General features: G+C 39.9%; 1 protein-coding gene and 1 long non-coding RNA gene across 2 annotated transcripts in view; one reads left to right on the forward strand and one right to left on the reverse strand.

Annotated features, from left to right (window-relative positions):
- Window positions 1-22,708, forward strand: part of LOC309640245 (uncharacterized protein) — a 645,560-nt gene that overhangs the window by 325,820 nt on the left and 297,032 nt on the right. The window lies entirely within an intron of this gene.
- LOC309640263 lies at window positions 12,932-16,724 on the reverse strand. Its single transcript, XR_014252141.1, has 2 exons — window positions 16,656-16,724; window positions 12,932-16,545 (listed from the first exon to the last, which is right to left on the reverse strand). It is a non-coding gene; the product is annotated as an uncharacterized lncRNA (long non-coding RNA).

The raw sequence follows: 22,708 nt of genomic DNA on the forward strand, positions 1-22,708 counted from the left end.
TACAAAAAAGTCCCTTCCTTTGCACTGAAACCTGTCTTCCTAAAATGTAGTCTCATTAATCCTAATTCTTCCCCATGGGTCTATGCACAGTAAGTTGAATCCCTTTTTAACTATTTGATGATACCTACTGTTTGCTCCTCAAGTCCTGTCTTTAGGTTAAATAACCTAGTCCCTTGAGCACATTCTCTTGGAATGTGCATTCAGGCTCTTTTACCAAGCATATCCCAAGCATACTCTAATGTGTGCCCAGAGTTGAATTCAGTACTGAGCTATCTACTTTCTCATTATTGATATTATATATTTACGAGAGCACCATAAAGCACCATTAGATTTCTTTTGGAATCATATCATGCTGTTGACACATTGATTTTATCATTAAAAAATTCCCGAGTCTCTTACATACTTACTGCTACTTGCATAGTTAATTTTTGAACCCATGTATAGGGTCTTGTAATTATTCATTCTAATTTTGTTTGTTGTATTTGGTCCATTGTTCAAGCCTCTCATGCTCTTTCTGAACCTTGATTCTTTTATCAACAATATTTGCTGTCCTTTTGGGATTTTTTTGTCTACAAATTTGTTTGTAGCATAACTTCTATATTTGCATCTTACTCATTGGTATTAGCAGGGCAGAGCTAAGGACAGAGGGCAAGTGAAAATGAAAATTTCAGTCCGATAATGAAATAAGCTTACTATTTACTTTAATAACAATGAGTTATGGGTCTAAACAATAGAGTAATATTTTGTAGTGAACCTGGTGTGGTGGGAAAGATCGATGTCTCAGTAACCTATACTCCTTATGATATGGCTTCTTAATTCAAAAAAGAAGTCAGAAATTAAAGGCAGTCTTTAAAACAAAAGTAAAATAATTTGTTGGTGTATAACATTTTTAAAAAGATAGCCCAAGATTTTATTTGAGACTCTGGTCACTTCCCCAAAACCTCAATTGTTATTTTATTTAAGAAACCAAACCAAACCAAACAAAAACCTTACTGCAGAGTAAACTTTTCACAGTTGAGTTTCTAGATCATCTGGTTCAGTTAATTTGTGGCTAAAGATACGGTTTTGTTTAACAGCCCCACATGTAGGCTTTCAGCCCTCCCCTTAAAATTAATTTCCATAATCCTTAACAGTGACAGAAAGATGTATGTGAAAGATGGGAAGGAACTCAACTGCAGTTGGTACATTCTGACTAATAAAGAGAAGGATTTAAGCTTTAGGAGATACATTTGAAGGATGAGTTAAATTTTCCAATTAGGAATGGATGTAGCATGACTCTCCGTGTTAAAGATTCCCAGGTAAGTTCAAGAGGAAAATAACTGAAGCTGAATTCCATAGGGAAGTAATAGTTCCCTTTCTGATTAATGACGGTCTGTAGGCAACACAGCCAGGACAGACAAATTGCTGCACTACATTCCAACTTTTACAAAAACTCCTTTCATCAGTTGGGTACTTAAACCCACTTTAACTTAGTCTAATTAATGAGATGCATGCCAGTATGAATGATCAGTAATGGGATCATTGAACTTTATTTTCCTTTTGTTTATACAGGGTCACAGCTACATTTTTGGCCATGTTTTATGATGTTATGACCTGGACTGCAAACAAATTCCTAGTCAAACTGCTGTGGGTTGTTTATAAAATAATTTTGGAGTCTAGTTTAACTTCCAATCCTCCTCTGCTACATGTACACACACAAACACACACAAACACACACACACATCTATCTCTTTCAGACAGTCAAAAATAGCTTTTTCTAGCACAAATGTTGTAATTATAGTTTATTTGTAGCTGAACATTATATTTGTGAAGCACCATCTATCCTTGAAGATTTTTTACCTTTAAAGCTTGGATCGTCTGTGTGATGGGTCAAAATCATCCTTACCCCGAAACATAGTCTGTGCTTTAACCATGGTGAACTCCTTGCAAATCTCCAAACGTGTTAGGATATAACTGCCTCCGAAGCTTTGCATATGTTCTTCCCATTGACTGGAATGCCCCCTTTCTCTGGCTCAATAATTTTTATGCATCAAAATGAGGCCGAGTGCTTTACAGGAAGTTTTCCCTGATTCCTGGCACCTATACAAATGCTCTTGTGCTTATCTATTACATATCAGGTATCACACTGTATTATAAAAGTTAATTTCCTTCCATGTCTTTTATTAACATTGTGTACCAATAGATAGTCATATATAATACGTGCTGCTACTCTCTGAGATATAATAGATGCTCAACAAATATAATAAATATTCCCTTTAAAAGAGGGGGCCTTTCAAGAATCCCCTGGTGGTCCAGAGGTTAGGACTCCATGCTTTCACTGCCGAGGGCCCGGGTTCAGTCCCTGGTCGGGGAACTAAGATCCCACAAGCTGCACGGCGAGGCCAAGAAAAAAAAAGAGGGAGCCTTTCTTATTGTTCAGACTAGAATAGGTGCTTGTACTGTATATTCTCAAAGAACACTGAACTTCTCCTTTGCAGGACTTATATTTGTAACTAGGTACTTTCTTGTATAGTTGTTCGATGTCTATTCCTCCCCTAGATTATAAGCTCCATGAGGACAGGGACCACTTTTTTCCATTGTTCTATTTTTCTTACTGGCACAGTGCCCAGCACAGGGAATTTTCTCAGTAAGTATTTGTAAAGTGACTGATGAATTTAATGAGTAGGTCTCTATGAGAGAAATTGATAAGGGAAGTCTTGCCCTTAGGTTTTAGTTTAATGTCAGATGTTGCAAAGGGGGAATGTACTAGGAAAAGAGTAAAACCATAAGAGAGGGTTTCTTGAAAATTAACTGAAATACTAAAGGATAGAGTAGGAAGAAGGCAGCAGGGTTGAGGATGGAGCAAGGAAGGACAGTGCCCTGATCAAAGGAGAGAAGTATGAGGAGAAGGGTTTATACCCTAAGTTGTGACTGTGGGTCACTGAGATGAAGACCACAGGCGGGATGGAGGTGATTGGGGTTTACCTAACCTTGGGGTTCCAAATAGGGCTTTGGTTTAAAGATTTTTTTCATGGTCTCAACAACTCCCCTTCCAAAGGTAGCATGGCAGTGTAGAAAGAATTTTGAGCAGCTACAGAACTTACTAGCTACAACACTTATTAGCTGTTTGACTTTGAGTAAGGCATTTGACATTTCTGAGCCTCGGTTTTCTCATTCGTAAGGAGAGGACAATCATATTTACCTTAAAGAATCGTGTGCCGTGAAATGAAGTAATGTTCATAATCATCTAACTCGGTCCCTGGCTCACAGCAATTACTGTACAAATGGTAGAAGTTTTAATATTAACCAGACTTAACCTTTACAGAACTTTTGAATGGTTCTGTTCTTGGCCTCAAATTCAGTATTTTTAATAAACAGGTTGAAGCATTCTTATCAAATTTAAAGATGACACAAAACTGACAAAAACAGCTAATATGTTGGCTGACAGGCTAAGGAGCCATAAACATCTCAACAACTGGGGAGGATAGGCTGAAACCAACAAGATAAAATTAATAGGGACAAATTTAGACTCTTGCTTTTGTGCTTAAAGAATCAGCTGAAACCAGAACAAGGGAGACCTCGTTTAAGAGCTTATAAGAGAAAGGCCCAAGCGTGTTAGCTGACTGTCAGATTAATGTAAGCCAACAGGGTGAAGGCTGCCAAAAAGCTAATGTGATCTGAGGCCATGTGTTGGAAATAGAGCATCCAGAAGAAACAAGGTGATCATCCAAGTGTCCTCACACTGGGCGGACCACATCAAGGGATTGTGCTCAGTTCTTGGCCTGTGCTTTAAGACTGATAGATCTAGAAGAAGGTTAACAAGAAGGCCAAAGCTCTGGAAATCATGTCTTATGAGCAATAGTCAAAGGTACTGAGAATGTTTAGTCTGGAAAAGAGGAGACTGGAATGGTGCAGGGTTGGAGGTAGAGAGTGGGTGGCATGGAGCATGCTGTAGCCTTCAAATATTTGAAGGGTTTTCATTTGGACGAGGAATAGACTTGCTCTGCAGTGTTTCAAAGGATGAAAGAAATATGATTGGAAATTGAAAGGAAAGTTTTGGTCAATATATGTCAAAGTATACTCGTAACTGTACTTGCTAGCATTTATAAACCATGTGCAAGGCACACTACTAAGCTCTTCTGATACATTACTCTTCTTATATACTACTTATTTAATCCTTACATAGACTCTGTAAGGCGAACATTATTATCCCCATTTTATAGATGAGGAAACTGAAGCTTAGAATGAAGAATTTATTTGCCTAAAGCTCTGAAACAGGTTAAATCGTAAAGCTGGGGCTCTAACTCAGGTCCCTTATGACTACAAAGCCTGTGATTTTTAGCCCTATGTCATATTTCACCTAGAGTTTCCTGGGACATAGGAGTTTCAGTGCTAAAACCAGGACAGTCCAGGGCAAACCAGAATTATTGGTCACTCTAATTTCATAGTATGTTTCTCCACACCCCCATGGTGGAGGAGACCTTTGCTTCCTAGAAAGCTGGGATTATAGCTCAGTGTCTGGCTTTGGCTCAAGTTTCAAAAGTGGTTCCAGAAAAATTTCACTGTTTAAATATGGAAATGGTCCGTCCTAAGTGGCAATGAGCATCCAGTTGCTGGATGTAATCAGACCGAGGCTGCATGCCATCTGATGGAGTTGCTGAGGATGAGAATTCTCTCCTGGGCTCGTTGTCAGTAGAGGTCATTTCTAAGTCTCTTCCACCTCTTGTTATTATGTGATTCAGACAAAGAAGGCTCCTTCCTTGGACCCTGAGGAGATCCCCCAGGCTCTTTATCCACAATTAAGAACACACTTATGGGGCTGGTATGAGATGGTGTCTCAAGAAGCCTGGAACATGGACCCCTGTCTCCCTTCCTGTGTCATTGCTCCCTGCTACATGTAGCCAAAAACATGTGTATAAATGTTCTGAGATCTTTGCCTTGGAGCACACATGCTTTGGATTTTCAACCCAAGGCTCTTCCAAGAAAGATCCAGACACCAATTCATTATGTGTAGGTCACTGGTGTGTTTATGTATTTAAAAATCATTTCAAAAAGGAGAAAAAAAACAGGTCTCAGTCCATCCTTTGGAATGCACTCATCAGTGAAATATCATTTCATTGGTAGTCTTTAAAGGCCTCATGGCTGAGTGTCTAGGAGCCTATTAGTATTCTGAGAAAGATTTTAAAAACTTTTCTAGACCCTTGAAATTAGTTCTGTGTGTGTCTGGGTAGTGTTGTCTTGGAAAAGTCTTCTTTTTTCTTACAGCCTGCACTGGAGTAAAACTGACATAGAATAAGCAAAGTGGCATCATAACACATTGGCCCCAAGTGAGCTAGAACGTCCTTAGTGATGCTCTGCTACCTTTCCTGAACAGTCTGTTGGACAGTGAGATTACATCTCTCCTGAGGAGGCCTTTGGCATTTGGTGAGGCTCTATTTCCAACTAAAGGAGATGCCATCTTATCTGTGACAATTTTGCATGTGCGGCAGGCAAACACAAGTGGCCAACACAGGGAATTCTCCATGAGGGAAACTGAAAACAGAGCAAAAATTTCCAAAGAAAATAGCCAAACTACAAAAGTCCACACTTTATCCCCTCTGTGTTCTTCTTCTATGTATACCTTCTCCTTGAGGGCCCAGCAACAAACACCAGAGTCATTTTTCATTTAAGTCTAACACTACTTATGTCTATGTCCTTGAATAGCTCAGCTGTTGCTGCTTTCTTTACTAACAGCCTTTGTTACTGAAGACCCATGTGGAGAGAAGCACTGTACCAAGTGTTTTACATTATTATCTTATTTATCCCTCAAAACAACTCTGAGGTAGGCAATATTGTCCCCCTTTTGTGAGGAAAGTGAGCCTCAGAGAGGTTAAACATCTTGTCTGAAGTCACACAGCTGGTAAGTGGAAGAGCTGGGATTTGAACCCAGTTCTATCCAAAGCCTATTTTCTTTTCATTATGCTACTCTGCTTCACTTTGACCTGAATCTGAACTTCTGCCAAAGCCTACCTGAAATATGAAATATTTTTTCAAGACTTCCACCCTCTAATACTTGTATATCATCACCATCTATTATACAACTTGCTTTCACTGAGTTACGCTAATCCTGAAGCCTCAGAGAAGTCTTCTTTCACATCAGAGCCTGGATCCTTACTGCATAAAGACCTTCGCTGGTTATTTTGAACTGCTCCTTATCTATGCCCTCGCAACCAGGATCATTGCTCTGCTTCTCATAGGGACTATCTTCATTGCCTTTAAGTCTACCCCAAATGCTCTTCTCACTGAACATTCTTTTCCCCTGACATAAATATGATGTTATTTAATATAAGGAATATATTTTTACATTATAGCTCTTTGTGGATATACTTTTATTCAGTCTTAGTTTCTAAGCTCCTAGAAAACCAAATCTCTTTAACTGGAGCTCTGCTGTTTGGGGGCAGTGGGAGGTGAGTGGAGGATGTTTACTATCTGCCCTTCTCATGTTTCGATAAAAAGGGAACCTCTGCTTAGACTTCTGCCCTCTCAGCAGTTCCGGGGAGGAAGAGTCCACCCTCTCCCCACACTTCTTTCCTCCTTCCTTTGGCAGGAGAGTACCATCTGTTTGGTCTCTGCCCATGTATAAACCAATGGGATTACCGATAAGTACAGTTCTGATTTCCTCAACCTTTTCCTAAGGTAGGGTGGTGGTGGTGGGTTTCCATTGAGTTGAGGTGACATAAAGCTTGCACAACATCATTCTGGACCTTGAGAGGAGAGCACTGTCCAGGAGGTCTGCTTCCTGCCACATCTGGTTGGACTGGCACTGCAGTGTGGTAGACAAGGAATGTATATCACAGGTAAGAGATTAATCTGCTCTGCCATTTTCTTGTTTGTTTGTACTTGTTATTAATATTATCCTCAATTTGCTGTTTCTTTACAGAAATCTTTTTAAGCCACTTGTCCATTTCTTGAGGGCTAGTTTAGTTAAAGCTAGATGATGTAATTGGTAGCTCATGCCTCCAGGCCTATATAAACTGAAATACGTGGCCATATAGGGAAAACAAGCAAACGGGTGAGATATCCCTGAAAACTTCTTTCCTTCATGAAGTTCCCATTCATCCATTGGGATGTCTCCTGTGGTATATGTGTGTGACACATGACCAGTCAGACCATGTGTGGGGGCCAGTGCTAAGATGAACAGGCAATATGAGTAAAGTTTAATTACTTTTTTATAGGTAAAGAATAAATATAATGATGAATAGATGTCCTAAGATTTTCTTAAGGAGGATATGAGAAGAATTTCTCTGCCATCTCCCATCTCCCATTGGTCAAGGTTTGCCCCCAGGGGTGTTATTAATGCCCCTGCTTTTATAGGTTAGGTGTGTGTGGCATTAATCAGGTCCCTTGGTATCTTACCCCTCAGTGGCATCAGGGAAGCCACCAGGTAGGAGGAAAGAGGCAATTGCCAGGGCTGAGATTTGATAAATATGACCAACAAAGGCTGAGACCAATCCCATTCAATAGTTTCATACAGCATTTAATTAAGACTTCTAACTATCAACAGGACATCAAGCAGCAGGATGGAACTGTAGTACAGACTTCTTCCCAGGGCCCTGGACTCAACTGAACAAGTTCTACAAACCACCAGGGTCTACTTCAGAAAGCCAGGTGGCTTTCTCCTGAAGGCTCTGTATTGACCTTTCCACTCGGCCCAAGGCATTAATCCAGGAGCAGCAGGGTGTATTTGGATTGTACAGGCTCTGCCTTGGCCTCTGAGGAGGAAGTCTAAGGCAATTTTCTCATCAGTAATAACTCTGGCCAGTGAGATGAGGCTGACTTGAATGCCTTTAAGACTCAAACTAGTGTCACTGATCTCTTTGGTTAAAGTCAGGAACAAGTTTCTTAACAGCTTTTCTAATTGAATGACTCCATCTGGAAGGATAAACGCCCACAGAATAAACAATGTGTCAGTTATCCTTCAGGAGACTTTCCCCAAGTAACTAAGGATGGTTGTGTTTCAGAGAAATCTCACAGATGTCTGAAGACTGCATAATCTACTACTGGTGGTTCCTCAAATTCTTGAAGATGCTTATGACCAAGTGTAGGGTGTAGGTTGCTGTGGTCTTGGGGAGCATACAGATGAATGTCTAGTGTCATCACAGGTACAGTCCTGGGGATGACCATGGTGCCTCTGGAAGGAGTATTGTTTATAATTATTAGCATCCCCCAAGTGGGACCTACATCAGTTGGGGACACAGATTGACAGTGTCTTAAGTGTGGCCTCTCAGCAGGCTGGTAAGCATTAGAATATTCAACTCATGTCAGATAAGTGAGTCTAATCCTCACCTTTGGAGGGATTGCCTGTGGGCAGTTATCCTGGCCTGTCCTATCTGTCCACACCACCAACTGGGTGGTATTTGTCTGTCCCATGGAATGATTGAGTGATGCCTATGAGAATGGGGCTGGGGAGAGACATTCAGAAGTGTTGATAGGTGTTTTGTGCAGGAGGTGCGGGAGCTGAGGCTAAGCCCCTAGTGTTTGCAATTGACTTCTCAATAAGGTTAAGGGCAACGACAATATAATTGTAGTTAGATCTGTGGTGGAAGATACCAGATCCAGCTTAAATTTAAGTTAAGTTGGAATTTAAGGCCCTTGCAATGGTTTAAATCTAAGCCCTTACTATAGTTTGGAAGACCTGCACCAGAGAGTTTTCCTTTCCTGACACTAGGCGGGTTCCTCTCCACCAGATAACTCCCAACAGCTCATTTTGTTGCCTAAAAATTCAACATTAGTGGTTTGGTCTTTTGAGTATTGCTCTACTAAAATATAAACAACTGCAGAGAGATAATACATTGTTAGCCAACCAGCCCTTTCCCGAGGAACACATCTGCAGGGCCATAGTATAATGGAAGAAAATTGAATTGAATCAGGACACTGATTTATCTTGGTATACTCTAATATTAAAATGGCAACATTTTAATATTAATTCCTTAAAAAATTCTTATTAATTTAATTCTTATTAATTTAATTAGGCAATAGGCACATAGTTAAAAAATGAGTACAAAATATATTCAGTGCAAAGTTTCTCTCTCACTCCTATTCCTTAATCCTCCATTTTCCTTTCCCAAAGCAGCTTTTACCAGTTATTTATACCATTTAAGTGATATTTTCTCCCCTGTCCCACTATTTTTTTTTAACACAAATGGTAGCATGTTAAAGGGACGCTTTGCTTTAGTTTTACTTAGCTGTATGTCTTGCAGATTGTTCTGATCTATACATAGTATTTTTCTTCATTCTTTTAAATCGCTGCGTGGTCTGGCTATAACATAATATATTTAACCAGTCCTCCACTGATATTCATTTAGGTTGTTTCCTATTCTCGACTATAACAAGTAGTGCTCCAACAGATATTGTCTCACAATAGCACAAACAACATGTGGCTCATCCAAGGCAGAAGCCCCTGGCATAGGTCTAGCAGAGTGTACGGGTCCCCATTGACTCTTTCCATCACATGGTGTGTTGCACAGGCTTTTGTGTGACTCTCAAGATCCCTACTTCCTAGTATTCATGTTCTAGTAGTCTCCCCTCCCCTTGACTGTTGGTGGGACCTGTGACTTGCTTCTAATCAACAGAATGTGGTAAAGGTGATGAGATGTCACTCCCATGGTTATGTTACATCATAGGAGACTCTGTCTTGCTAGTAGACTCTCCCTCCCTTGCCAGCTGTGAAATGCAAGTTGCCACAAATCCTACAGATGCAAGGAACTGAATGCTGCCAACAACCCATAAGCTGGGAAGCACATTTTTCCCTAGTTAAGCCTCCAGATGAGAACTCAGTCCTGGCCGACACCTTGATTACAGCCTCATGAAATTCTAAGCACAAGACCCAGCTAAACTGTGCCTGGACTTCACACTCACAGAAGCTGCAAGATACTAAATGTGTGTTGTTTTAAGCTGCTAAGTTTGTGGTCATTTGTTACACAGCAATAGAAAACTAATACACGTGGGAAGGCGAGCTTGGACCGGGCATGACTGAGCACACCATGGCTTGTAATTAAGGAGAAGTTTCCCAATCCTTTGCTTCCTCAAATATTTGTAAAGTTGTAAGGAAGAGTCAGGAATTACTCAAGTAAGTTGGAAGACCCTCAGTTTTGCATTCAAAGTTATAGCCTTGCTGTCATGAGATACCTCTTGCTCTCAGATGCCAGTTGCTTGGAAAGCTTGCATATTGGTGTTGGTTTCAGACAGATATCCTGAAGCCCTTCTTGTTGAGCTTTCTTGCTGTTAGACCACCTGAAGGAAAACCACCACGGTCATCTAATGCACCAACTGCTATGTCTCTCCATGATATTTTTATATTCTTTTCTTTTTATACATGTGGAGTTATCTAAGTAGGATAAATTCCTAGTAAAAATTCTAGGTAAAAAATGTATGTACATTTAAAATTTTGTAAGATATTCACAAATTGTCCTCCAAAAAAGTTGTACCAGTTGATATTACCATCAACAATGAATGAGAGCACTGCTTGTCCACACCCTTTTTCCGTTTTCAAACTTTTTGATCTTTGTCAATGTGAAAGTTAAATAATGATATTTAAGTATGACTATATTTTAATTTTTTTATTCTGGGGAAGGCTGACTTCTTTTCACATGGTTAAGAACTGTTTATATTTCCTTTATTTGCAAACTGCCCATAGCTCGTGTTCGTTTTTCTGTTACTTTGTTGATTTTCTTCTTTAGTCATTAAAGTTTATTTGTAAAGAGTTCTTTACATACTGAAGAAATTATTTGTCTCTTGTTTATATTGCAAATATTTTCCCAAGCTTTCCTTTGTCAATTTACTTTATTGTTTTTTTCATATAAAATTTATTTTTTTTAAATGTAGTTGTTTTTCAGATTTGTTTTGAAGTTTTAGATTTTGTGCCTAATGCTTTCCTTGCTCTGAGTTTATGTATAACTCTTCTATACCCTCTTCTATTACATTTAAAGACTCTCTGTCTCTCTGTTGAACTCTTTGAAACAGTTTCATGTTGTATTTTTAGTGAATACCCAGTTATCTCAATATCATTATCTAATAATTCATTTTTTATTCACATACTTGGACTACTATCTTCGTCATAATCTAAATAGGACAGAGTCTTATGAGCTTCCAGGAAGTTATCTCTAGAAGCATTTGCAAGTTCATAATACATAACTGTATGCAGAATATTTGACCATCTTGGAATTTTCACTCTTTTTCTTTCTCATAATATCAGTCATAACATGCTGTTAGTTTTCTGTATGTAGTGTCTCTTGCATTTATGCTTTCCTTTTCATTTCCATTTTGCCTGCTTTATTCAGACTCTAGTCTAAAGTATTGTGGTGTCCTAATAGGTCTTCCTGCTTTTATCCTCATTTCAAGTCATCCTACATATTGCATCCAGATTAAACTTTTTAAAAATTCCACTTTTATCATATAACTTTCTTACAAAAAACTTTAAATTCTCACTTTTTATTACAGGAGACAATTAAAATTTCTGAGCCTAGCATTCAAGGCACTCTAAGTCGGCCCTGTGGAGGTTTTTAAGCTGTTGTCTCTCAGCTCAAGGCCCCCCCGTACTCTGCTATTTGAGGCTGGGAGACTGAGGGCTATATTTCTGCTTTGCCAGTTGGGTTCCTGTTGGCCCTGCCAACAGAGGGCGCTAGAGGGAGACTGGTGTGCTAGAGGGGAGCAGGGACTTGCTGCTTCCTCTCTTTTTCCTGTCTGCTTGTGAGTCCTATGAGTGTAGTTCAGCCTCATTTTTCATTCCTGCTGCCACAGTGCCTTCCTGTAGTAGCAGCTGAATGCAGTTTGCCATTTTCCTCACCCTTGGAGAATCAGCCTTCTTGAGCCCCTTCAGAGACTCCAGTCCCAGCCTCTCCTCAGAGATTCAGGTCCCAGGCACATGGATCCCTTCCTCTAAGTTTCTACATTTTAATTATCCCTCTTCTTTTTGTCCCCCAGGCCTAAGGGTGATAGCTGCTTCCTGCAGTTGCTACCTCAGTGATATCCTAGAGTTCTCTTTTTACTCTTAGTTAACAACTTTATACTTAGTTAACAATTGTTTATATTAAATTCTCTCTGTTGAAATAATTGATGTGGTTTTTGTCACCTGATGGAAACCTCACTGATACAGGCACCAAACCACTGCCTCGACTGCTTAAACTCTATACCCCAAACCAGACCCTCTGTTCCAATGAGAAAAGTCTACTCTTTCCATGGACCCCTAAGTGGATTTTTCCCATTCCCAATTTTGAAGGCCTGATTATATCACCCCCTTCCTGCAAAAGCTATCCAACATCTGCCAATCAGAATCCTGTCTTCCAGAGCCTGGGTAAAATCCGGTCTTTTATGAAGCTGCTGCTGATCAGTCCACTTGCCCAGATGATGCATACTGACAGCCTCCTCCATGGCCACTGTCTCATTAACTTACAGATATGCAAGTTGGTTGTTTAGACCTTTGAGCGCATTCTACCATAGGAATGATGTTACACGTGGTGGCTCAGGCAATGCCAAGTGGTACGTCGGCTGCTCCGTATAAGCACATTTAACTCACAGTGGAACTGAATTGTTAAGATTCAGGACTGGAACCTAATGATGATATGTAAAGTTATTTTTTGAAAAGTTTGACACGGGGGTCCCATCTTATTGTGGTGCCCTGCCCATGAGCATAGGGCATCCTTGGTTCTGGTGATCTCAGCAGTGGCAGCTCCCATCAGATCTGCTTGAGGAGGGAGAATTGAAAGCCCTGGGGGCAGTGGCACCTAGATCTAGTCAGGGGCTGCTTGGATGCTGGATTGTTTCAGTGTCAGGGTCTTTATGTCAGGAATTTCCTGGACCACTTAGAGGTCAGTAGCTTTCTATGTGATATGTTTTCCTCCTAAGCCTTCCAGAAGGGCAGGACTGTAACTTGTATTTTATTTTATTTATTTATTTATTTATTTTTAAAAATTAATTAATTAATTAATTTATTTTTGGCTGTGTTGGGTCTTCGTTTCTGTGCGAGGGCTTTCTCTAGTTGTGGCAAGCGGGGGCCACTCTTCATCGCGGTGCGCAGGCCTCTCACTATGGCGGCCTCTCTTGTTGCGGAGCACAGGCTCCAGACGCGCAGGCTCAGTAGCTGTGGCTCACGGGCCCAGTTGCTCCGCGGCATGTGGGATCTTCCCAGACCAGGGCTCGAACCCGTGTCCCCTGCATGAGCAGGCAAGTTCTCAACCACTGCACCACCAGGGAAGCCCCTGTATTTTAATTCTTACTGATACTTCGCACAGTACTTTGGACATCATAGGCCTAGTTTTCCCAAAATATGCCTCCTACTATTGCACAGCCATTTTCTCTCTATATAACTTATTGTCTTCAGATACTTAAAAAAAATTCCTCCTCTGTTTTCATTTTTTTTGTTTGTTTTTGTTTTTTTGTTTTCATTTTTTTCCCCCCTTGGGGATATAGCAATAGAGGTACCTGAAAAAAAGGGTCTAGTACCCAGATAAGAATAGTCTATGTACTAAACGTTCAGTCAAACCCATTTTCTCTACAGGTTGAATCACTAAAATTGGGGTTTGAATGGATACTTAAGGAAAAAAACAAACAAAAAAATTCCCTAAGTAGAAGAGAGGAAGAGAGGCCTGGAGTTGCCCGCAGCTAGAATGTCCTTCTGAGAATATAATACCTGTATGGAAACTTCGTGTTATAGTAGAGGTATAGTGGCCTAAAAATCCATCAGTTCTGTATTCAAAATCCAGTTCCATAACTTTGCAGTGTGAAACATTAAGTTATCTGATTATTTAAATTTCAGCTTTCTCATTTATAACATGGTGATAATAATATTACTTCATGGAGTTATTTTGAGGAATAAAAAAGATAACACGTAAGGTGTCTGGTATAGAGTCTGGCATATAGTAAGTATTTAAGTATTCAATACATGTTAGTTCCTTTTCCCTTTATTTTAGACATAAGTTTATTTGTACTTTGAGTTTAAAAAGACATAGCCACTGTGAACGGTGAGTCAAGGCTGAAAAGTAGACAAAATAACACAAACACCAAGTTTTGAGGATTTATATGCTGTGTTGTTTCTATTCCTTGTTTCTCTACCCCCTTTCTTCCATGGATGTGGTGCTGAAAGGAAGCATGCAAACATTTTCTGAAATGGTTAGAGCATGAGCCCCACAATTCATTTCTGATTATCTCCCTGGAGTGTTTTCTAACTGACCTTTCTGTAATGTATTGATAAATGTTTTCAAGTTAACAACTCCAGGAAGCAGGATGAAACTTCAGAAGAAATCTTGGAATCTCTGAAATCTTTGTCTTTGGGACTTAGTATTACTTTGGATACAACATTCTTACTGAAGTGACACTCTGAAATCTTAATCCTTCTTTCCAGGGAGCAGGCTGGGAAAACATTCAGTGATGCAATAGGTTATGGAGTTGCTGAAATGCGGCCTGAGTTTTGGGAAATATGTGATGGTTTAAACAGCTGGGACCCCAGGGATGGTGATGCACTGGACCAGATGTGGACAAGACTTTTTCACGTCTGCTGACTCTGGGGGACTCAGTTTTTTAATATGAACAATGTGGAAGATAGTAATTTTCTGCAAGCTCCTTTTCCTAACCTGCTGTGCTTGTATATGCTATTTGAGACTTTTTATTTTTCTCATTTGTTTCAATTGTGTTCATAATTTCTTGTTGAAGCATTTTTATAATGGATGGTTTAACATCCTTGTCAGAGAATTCCAACATGTCTGTCATCTTGGTGTTGGCCTCTGTTGATGGTCTTTTCTCATTTGAGATTTTCCTGGTTCTTGGAATGACGAAGTATTTTCATTTGTATCTTGGACGTTTTGGGTATTGTGTTGAGACTATGAATCTTGTTTAAATCCTCTGTTTTAGCAGGCCTCCTCTGATTCCACACTGGGAGGGGAAGGGGGTCTTGCCTTGATTCCGCCCAGTGGGGTTGGAAGTCCAGTTCCCCATTCAGCCTCCAATGACTCTTGAGGAGGGGGTGGCACTCTGTTATTGCTGGGAGTGGATGGGCTCAGGCTTCCCCCAGGCCTCTGCTGACATCACGCTGGTTGGAAGGGAGAGGGCATGTTGTTACTGCTATCTCCATGCCCCCCACTGAAACACTGAAGGTAGAGGGGGCTAACTATCTTCTGGGGGTGGTGGAAATCCTGGCTTCCCACTCAGCCTCTTCTGACATCACCCTAGTAGGTCCCTGGACCATTATGGCATCAGCAGACTGCCATAATATAACTAGCTCTCATCTTTTTCTTTTTCATTTTAAAATCTTTGACACATGCATGAAAGTATGAAAGAGAAAAGAGTATAATGAACTCCATGTACCCATCATCCAAATTCAGCAATTGTATTTTGCCAATCTAGTTTTATCTACCTCCCCAAACTTTCTTTTCCTTGCTCATATATTTTATAGCAAATCCCAGATTTAATTTTATTTAGTAATACATCCTTCACACGGAATTTAAAAAACCACAGTCTCAATTCCATTATCACTTTTAGTAAAATTAATAACAATTCCTTAATATCATTTTATGCCAGTCTTCATTCAAATTTTCATGATTGTGTCAAAAAATCTTTTTTAGAGTTGGTTTTTCAAATTGCATCTCCCATCTTTAAAACAAACAAACAAACAAACAAACTTCCCTCTTATTAGTTGCTGCCTATTTTTCTACTCCCTTTATGATCCAATTCTGTAAAAGAGCTGTCTAAACTTACAGGAGCTGTCTCTTAATTCCTTGGCTCCCATTTTCTCTTTAACCCATTTTGATCAGGATTTTGTCCCTATATATCCACTGGAGCCACTCAAGGTCACCAGTGGCCTCCATGTTGTCAAATCCAATGGTTCTTTTCTAATACTTACTCAACACCCAAGCAGCTGAGAAAGCTGATGCTTTCCTCTTTCTGGAACACTTTCTTCACCCGATTTCTGGGACATCATACTCACCTTCTTTGTCAGTCTCACTAGCTACTCCTCCCCTTCTTGATCTCTAATTTTTGGAATACTCTAGGAAATACTGTGTCTTCTTCTCTTAAATATATGCCTGTCTTTCTTAGGTGATATCACAAATTTGTATGTTCACTTCCAGCCTTTCCCCTGACCTCCAAAGCTATATATGTCAAACCAGCTGAACATATATCTTCTCCTGGATATTAAATAGGCATCTTAAACTTAACACCTCCAAATCAGGACTCCAAATAAAACTGTACTCCTCCCCAAATCTTCCTTATTTCAGTAAATGGCACAACAGTAGTAAAAGGAAGGAGAGTAATGAGTTAACGTGGCATTTTAAACTAAAATTGTCAGGGAAGGCCTCTCTGAAGAGGTGACATTTGAGCAGAAATTAGAATGATGAGAAGGATGCATTCAGGAGCCAGCTCAGGTTAAAGAGCAAGAGAGAGAGGGAAATAGAGGGAGACAGAGGGATATCTATCTATCTATCTATCTATCTATCTATCTATCTATCTATCTATCTATCTATCTATCTACCTGCTATCTATCTATCTACCTGCTATCAATCTATCTAGCTGCTATCTATCTACCTACTATCTATCTACCTGCTATCAATCTATCTACCTGCTATCTACCTACTATCTATCTACCTGCTATCAATCAATCTATCTACCTGCTATCTATCTACCTGCTATCTATCTACTTATCTATCTACCTACCTGCTATCTATCTACCTACTATCTATCTATTTATCTATCTACCTGTTATCTATCTACCTATCTACCTGCTATCTATCTATCTACCTGCTATCTATCTACCTACTATCTATCTATCTACCTATCTATCTATCTATCTACCTGCTATCTATCTATCTACCTGCTATCTATCTATCTACCTGCTATCTATCTATGTATCTACCTGCTATCTATGTATCTACCTGCTATCTATCTATCTACATGCTATCTATCTATCTACCTGCTATCTATCTATCTATCTGCTATCTATCTACCTGCTATCTATCTATCTATCTACCTGCTATCTATCTACCTATCTATCTACCCGCTATCTACCTATCTACCCGCTATCTATCTATCTACCTGCTATCTATTTATCTATCTACCTGCTATCTATCTATCTATCTATCTATCTATCTATCTATCTATCTATCTATTTACCTGCTATCTATCTACCTGCTATCTATCTATCTATCTATCTACCTGCTATTTATCTATCTATCTACCTGCTATCTATCTATCTACCTGCTATCTATCTATCTATCTGCTATCTATCTACCTGCTATCTATCTATCTATCTACCTGCTATCTATCTACCTATCTATCTACCCGCTATCTACCTATCTACCCGCTATCTATCTATCTACCTGCTATCTATTTATCTATCTACCTGCTATCTATCTATCTATCTATCTATCTATCTATCTATCTATCTATCTATTTACCTGCTATCTATCTACCTGCTATCTATCTATCTATCTATCTACCTGCTATTTATCTATCTATCTACCTGCTATCTATCTATCTACCTGCTATCTATCTATCTACCTGCTATCTATCTATGTATCTACCTGCTATCTATCTATCTATCTGCTATCTATCTACCTGCTATTTATCTATCTACCTGCTATCTATCTATCTACCTGCTATCTATCTATCTATCTACCTGCTATCTATCTACCTGCTATCTATCTATCTACCTGCTATCTATCAATCAATCAATCATGTAATTCTTCATTGTTTACTTTCTTACCCCCCACATCCATCTATCAACAGATCATTTTGGCTCTGCTCTCAAAACAAATCTGGAATCTGACTAGTCTTTATTACTCCCATTACTACTGCCTTTTTCCAAGTCACTGCCATTTTTCAGTAGACCACTATAATTGTTTTCCAAGCAGTCTTCCACTGGAATGCAATCTCTATCAGAACACAGACCTATTTTATTCACTGATTAACCCCCTGCACTTGCAACAAAGCCTGGGGTATATTGATGCTCAGTAAATTATTATTGAATGAGTAAGTGATTGCTCTACTTTCATCAGCCAAAGTGATCTTTTAAGAAGGTTCAGGACACCTCTCGACTCAATAAATACCCTCCAGGGGTTTTGTATCACACATTAAGCTTAAAATCTGATTCTAAACTCACACGATCTGGCTTCTACTTATCTCCCCAACTCCTCTCCAACCACTTTTCCCCTTGTTCTTTCTACTCCAGCCACATTGGCTCCCTTGATGTACCTCATATATGCCAAGCATGCTCCTATTTTATGGCTGCACATGGCTGTTCCTTCTGCCTGGGACATTCTTTCCCCAGATCTTCACCTGCCTCCTTCTCATCATACTAGTTTCTGCTCAGTGTCTCCTCTCAGAGCAGCCTCCCCGACTACCTTACTTTAGTGCCAGCTTAACTCACTGCTCTCTTTCCTTTTATGATGATAGTTTTCCTTCATAGGCCTTATGCAACTCTAGCTCAACAAATATTGTTGAATGAAGAGTTGCATTAATCCGGCAATATAGCCTTCTTGCTTTACAGGTGAGGATACTAGGGCCAGAGAGGTGGGGTTACTTGCCGAATTCTCTTGTTAAGTTGGTGTCTGAGCACGGGCTCCACTGCTATCCTCTGGCGTCCTAGTCCAGAGCAAGTTTTACTGCGTGACGTTGTCATGAGGCCCTGAGAATTCTGTTAATCCCATTCTCTGCCCGTTATAAACACAGGGCTTGCTGCATGTTGTTATCTCACATCTTTAACAATACTGCAAGCTGGCTGGCAATTCCCAGGATTTCCCAAAGGGGAGAGGAGGAGCAGAACACCTCTGCTGGTTTCTCCTCTGAAATGGAGGCTTTGCAACGTCAGCCGCCGTGCCATTGTTGGACAACAATATGTGTCTCAGAGGCAAGGAAAAGTTCCCACACTCTGTGCTTACCAGACGCCTGGCTGGTGAGCCCTGGTCTCCCCATTACTCCTGAGTTCCTTGTTTCTTTTTCCTCTCTCTTTGTTATGTCATCTATTCATGACTGGGGCAAGATGCCATGCTATTCTTTCTCAATTCTGGATCAGTCTGTTATTAGCTATTCTCCTTAGGTGCCCTATTCATAGAAACCTAACCACCCCCAGTTGCAATAGGTGAATTCTGTGGAAAAGTGCAAGGCACGTTTTTCCTGCTTGGATTGTGCTTTTCCTGTGATTCAGCAATCTTCAGAGGTAGCTCTTCATCATGTTATACCATCGTGGCCTGTGTCCGCGGGTCCAAGGAGGCTAAGTGCTGTCCAAATTCTGTGGATTTTCTCAGGGGATGCTAAAGCTAAGTCACAACAAAGTGAGCCTGTGTGGTGGGTTTGCCTGATCAATCTGTGGTTTTAAGAAACATAAAACCAGAAATGTTCTCATGGTAAGAGCAAGTTGGTAGAGACGGTTAAACATGTGATGCTCAGGTCACTCAAAGTTAAACTTTAATTCTTCTCCAGATGTACTCTCTCCCCCCTCACCCTCTATCATTTCTAACACTCTCCTAGGGTACCCTGATTTCTGGACATCAGTTTCTCCACGCAGTAAGCGGGGCTCAGAGTAACAATGAACCTGATAAAAATCTGGTGTTTTGTATCGTGCTTTTAGCAATTTTTAGAAGGGACCTGGATCCAGGCAGAGCATCCTTTCATCTGCAGCGTTTAAGTGCAGGATATCGGGAAGTGGGGCACCAATTCATTTAACATGTGCTCAGTCCTTTTGCCTGTGAAGTTGTATACTTTTTTTCCTACTTCAGGAGTTATATATATGTATATGCATATATATTTGATGTGTGTATGCACACATGCGTATGTGTATGAAAGAACTGAACTGAGTCCTGAAATGTCTTTGTCAAATCATCAGCTAAAGTGGAAACAGTACAGTTTTATGATTAAGAGCACAGAATCTGGGCTTTGGAGCCAGAAAGACCTGGACTCAAACTCCTGCTGCACATCTTGCATGATTTTTGATTTGGAAGAAGTTTCTTTTCCTTTCTGAGTCCTGGTTTCCTTATATGGAAAATAAAGTTACTAATAATATCAACCTCATGGGGTCAGCATGGGTGTTAAATAATGTATATAGACATGAATAAAATGCTTAGTATGGTTCTGATATATGTGTTTAATAATTATTAGCTATAATTATAATTATTAAGGCAATGCACAGTGCCATGGAATTAGAGGTAAAACAGTGTTGGATATTTTCCAATGTATTCCCTTCTCTTTAGAATTTCATTGGTACTTCCTACCTCTGCCTAATTTCACATCTTCCCTGAAACAAACCTCTCCAAATACGATATGTTCATGGTGGTCCTTAGAAGGAACTCTTCATTGCTTGGTGGTCTTTTGGGAGTCCCTCAGACATTTTTTTCCTAAAGGACTTCAAGTCATATTTCTATATTTTCTTCGTTAGTTAAAACTGTTTCTTAAGCTGTAGGAAGGGTACAAATAACTGTGTAGGATTTACTCTACCCATTTATTCTCGTAAATGAATAAAATCAACCTAAAATGCACAGGATGGGCACTGGGGAGAGAAAAAGGAGCATGAAAGAGTATGGAGAGGAAAAACAATGTGGAAATGGTAGCTTCCCAGTTAGGACTGAGTTTGGCTACATGTAACAATTTCCAAATAATGTGGCTTAAACAAGATAAAGCTTTATTTATATCATGTAGAAAAAGTTCTGAGGAAGGTGGCCAAGGGTTAGTATGGCACTTCCTGGTCTTCTGGACTCTTCCATATTTCCTCTCTATCATCCATGGTGTGTGGCTTTTGGCCATAAGTTCTCTTTATGGTCCATGATGGCTGCTGGAGCTTCAGTCTTCACGTCCAAATTCTTGTGGACATGATAAAATAGATAAAATACAGGATACTCACTTAAATTTGAATTTCAGATAAACAACAAATAATTTTTTAGTATAAGTATTTCCCAAACTGCATAGGATATACTTAGACCAAAAATTACTTGTTGTTCATCTGAAATTTAAATTTAACTAGACATCCTATAGTTTTATTTGCTCAATCTGGCAACCTGACACATACGAGGTAGAAAGAACGAGGAAAGAGGGAAAGGTCCCAGGGTTGTTCCTCCCAGTTGAGTAAGCTCCTTATATAAACTTCCACTTACATCTCATTGGTCACCCCTGACTGCAATAAGTTTCTGCCACCGATGGAAATTTATTCCAGTGCTTTTGTCAGGTGGATGCTTGTAGGGATCAGAGATTTCAAAGCATTTGAAACACTTTCTTAATTGGAGACAGCTTAGCGTCTTCTCTTCAACCTCTCCACAAGGCTAGCGCTTTTAGATGCTCCAAAGAAAGAGCCTGAGGACGTTGTCCATCTTTCCAGAAGGCTGTTTCAGGTCCTTTTTGTATAGGATAAGACATAAATGAATTAAAACAAAAAACACATTAAGAATTGTCAAGAATGTTCCTAAGTTTGGGGAGTGAAGAGGATGCATTTTGGATATATAGTTTGGGGCTCTGTGCTAAGTATTGATCCATTCTGTATAGTTTCACCCTTACGGCATTGCCTTAGATATAAATGTAAAACACAAACAACCTTAGAATAGTTTAAACCACCAGGCTTCAGTCCAGTGAAAAGCAAAAACTGGACTTTCCAATCTACCATACTTTATATTCTCTTGGCTCTTGAGATAAGTCAATTTATGCTAAACGATTTTTTTTCATAGTAAGAATTAGATTATTGTTAAAAAGTAAAGGAATTTTTATGTACCACATGAGGCAGATATTCAATATGGGCAAAGGCAACACTAGTCAGCAAATAATAAAACAAATAAGTTTATAAAAATGGTGTATTTGAGCCCTTGGAAACCTCATGTCTACAACAACCAGATTTTAAAGAATTCTGGTGGTAGATACAGAGTTGTTATAGTAGTTTGGTGGTAAGAAATCCATACGGTAGCTTTGATGTTGGATTAGATCACACATTGGCTGGGACTAGGCAGCAGTAATGGCATAAGGGTAACCCCGTAGCACCCCTCTTTGATAAGTGGGGGCCCAGCGACAAAAATGTGTAAATTGGGCCTGACAGGAGGAGGAGAACGGAACTGGTAGACCTGAAAGACAGTGTTTGGTGGTGAATCCAAGCAGATGGTTCACCTGAGGCATTGCTCTATGAGGGCCAGACAGAGAAACAAACCCAGGTGCTTGCTCAGGGACCTGAATTTGCAGGTTGGAATGAAAGTGAGATGAAGCCTCCTAGAGGTTTGTTTGCTCAAAATTCATGGTGTAGTGGCAAGGACTTTCTATAGTGTGGATTTAGTCTTTCCTGTGGGTGGAGAGATGCAGTTAAGAGCACTGTGCTGGTTTGGACAAGGGCCAAAGAGACACAGCATGGTGGTAAGGAGTAGGGTGATTCTCATTTGCCTGGGACTCAGTCTATGAAGTCACTTATGAAGAAAGAGGGTGTTTCAAGTCACAGGTGGACTTTGGGCTCAGTAGTGAGCACCAAGATCATCAATTATCAGAGTCAAAAGGGACCTCAGAGTCTGGCCATCTGGGCAGAATTTTTAAGTCAATTTAGATCTCTATAGACTACCCCCAGCTGGCAGTCTCTTCCTGAACACTTCTGGGTGGTTTGGCTTTTTAGCAATTATCATGTGACTGGAGACATTTTTAAATGGAAGGTTGCAAGAAAGTTTTCTTTTATTTGATCTATCCAGGAACAAAAGTCCCTGGCACACACTTCAGTCCCAGTATAAATAAGCATCTACTCACTGTATTATAA

Source organism: Balaenoptera physalus, assembly GCF_965194825.1.
Source record: "Balaenoptera physalus genome assembly, chromosome: 12".
Classification (NCBI taxonomy): Eukaryota; Metazoa; Chordata; class Mammalia; order Artiodactyla; family Balaenopteridae; genus Balaenoptera; species Balaenoptera physalus.